Source organism: Suricata suricatta, chromosome X (assembly GCF_006229205.1).
Source record: "Suricata suricatta isolate VVHF042 chromosome X, meerkat_22Aug2017_6uvM2_HiC, whole genome shotgun sequence".
Classification (NCBI taxonomy): domain Eukaryota; kingdom Metazoa; phylum Chordata; class Mammalia; order Carnivora; family Herpestidae; genus Suricata; species Suricata suricatta.
Genome location: NC_043717.1, coordinates 54,647,779 through 54,650,193, shown reverse-complemented (window position 1 = coordinate 54,650,193; position 2,415 = coordinate 54,647,779). Strand labels below are relative to the sequence as shown.

Here is a 2,415-nt window from a genome sequence, read left to right as displayed (position 1 = left end):
CCTATTCATAGATGACATGATCTTACAGCTCAGAAACCCTCAACAATCCACAAAAATCCTATTGAGTTAATAAACAAATTCAGCAAAATTATAGTATACAAAATCAATGCAAAGAATCACTAATATTTCTATACTATGGCAGTGAGCAATGCAAAAATGAAATTAGGAAAACAATTCCATTTATAATAGCATCAAAAGTAAAATACTTAGGAAAAAATATAAAAATAGAAGAATAAAACTTATATACAATAAACTACTAAACGTTGTATAAGAAATTTTATTTTATTTATTTTTTAAGGTTATTGAAGGTCTTTATTGTCAAAACTCACAGACACTTATGCCAAGGTACACAGATAAGCAGATTTGAAAACTGTTTACCATCACCTACTGAATTACACAGTAGGTTCCAGTTCAAGTTGACACCTAAAAAAGTAAACTAGATTTAAAGTGCTGTACTTAAAAACAAACAAAAAAACCTCCACAGTTTACATTTTGGGGCAATTAAAATTGGAGACCTGACACTAAAAAGAATGAAAGAAACATATAGGATTATCTTTCTGAATTGTTCTTTTTTGCTCTTTTCACTCTAAGAATGTAGTCTTATTCAGAAAATGACAGCTGGTCAATTTATTCGGGAGTTTTATCCATATTTATTTCAGAGGCTATCGGACCACTCAGCTATTCTAAACTTTTATGTTAAATATTTTCATTTTCCCAAAAATGCTCTTAAGTCACATCTCATTTGCCTTCTTCCTTAAGAAGTGCACAGGCTTGTTTTAAATAGCTGAAACATCTGTAATACACTACAGAATTGCTTAGAAGTACTCTGTTAATGCTCTGGTATAGCCAGAAGAAAAGCAAGCATTATTAAATATGAATGCAATCCTTACAAACACAAATTGAACTTTTTTTCAATAAAAAAGCTATCCCAGAAAAGTGTCTCATTCTATAAAGATTTATCATTTCCAAATCACAGTGAAAGGAAGTGGCGTAATTTACCAATTTTGTTTTGTATTCTGTGTCTTAGAGATACCTTCCTAAAAACTGGTATCTGACATAGAAGAATAATATTTGTAGACTGTAATATTGTAGTGACATTACTGAGGTTGATTGTTACAGACATATTAAATTCTTGAGTATTAAATGGTTACATCCTATTTATATAGAACATTGGTCCAATAACAAAAATAGAGAACAGCAGCTGGAAATGTATCTCATTCAATGTTCAGAGATAAAAGGGTTAACCATTCATTCCATTATTTTCCGTAGATTAAGTCCTCTTTTCGTATTGAAATCTGATGGCAATTAATTTCTGATATTTTTCCAAGCTATTGTACGAAGAGAATGCTGAAGGCCATCACTATACAGCATACTGCAACGTAAGGGCTCTTCCGTTCACCAGTTCTGGCGCACTTCCAAAATATACCCAACAATCCAGTTTTATTTCTGTCCAGGAGGCTGGGTGCCAAGGATCGGATATAAGCACAGGTACATATAAGCAGCAAGATTACCGTCAACAGACTCTGAAAATTGAAAATGGCAGACATAGTGAGGCCGGCGAAGCCCCAGCCACATCACTCTTCCGGGCACAGGGCTGTATAAGAAATTTTAAAAGACCTAAAAAAATAGACATCTCCTGTTTCTAGATTGAGAGATTTAATATTGTTAAAATGACAATACTCCCACATTGATCTACAAGTCCCTACAAGAATCCCAGCTTTCTTTCTTTCTTTACCCAATTTTTTATTCAAATTCCAGTTAATTCACACACAGTGTAATTATTTTCAGACGTAGAATTTAGTGATTCATCACTTACATACAACATCCAATGCTCATTACAATGAGCGCCCTCCTTAATACCCATAACCTATTTAACCCATCCCTCCAGCAACCATCAGTTCTCTATAGTTAAGAGTCTGTTTCTTGGTTTGCCTTCCATTTTCCCCCTTTATGTTCATTTTTTTTTACAATTTATTTTTATTTTTATTTTTATTTTTATTTATTTTTTACACAATTTATTGTTTTAACATATGCAATTATTTTCCGTCATTTACAATACAGTAGTTACAATGATACTCCAAACAGAAAAGCAAAGTAAAAAATCAAAATCCCCACTTCTATTTCATGTAATTAGACTTATACAGAAATTAGAAGGTTAGGTACCAACTAGTTAATCACCTAATTTCACAGCTATCTGAAGTGGCAATTGTAGTATAGCAGCTTATCTATGATACATTCAAGATACATGATACCATTTATTACTTGCCCATAAGCTAAAACACAGGATGCTTAATGCCTTTCCTTAAATTCCACCTCTATACTACAGTATACTTGAGGTCCATGCAAAAAAGTAGCTACTTTTTATATAGGAAATGGATGATTAAGTCTTTGGTGCTGTAAAAGCAACTTCATTTA

The 2,415-nt window shown here is 32.3% G+C and overlaps 1 pseudogene; it reads right to left on the bottom strand.

The window, feature by feature from the left end:
* Nucleotides 1-1,328: 1,328 nt before the first annotated feature.
* LOC115284371 lies at nt 1,329-1,547 on the bottom strand (annotated as a pseudogene).
* Nucleotides 1,548-2,415: the final 868 nt, after the last annotated feature.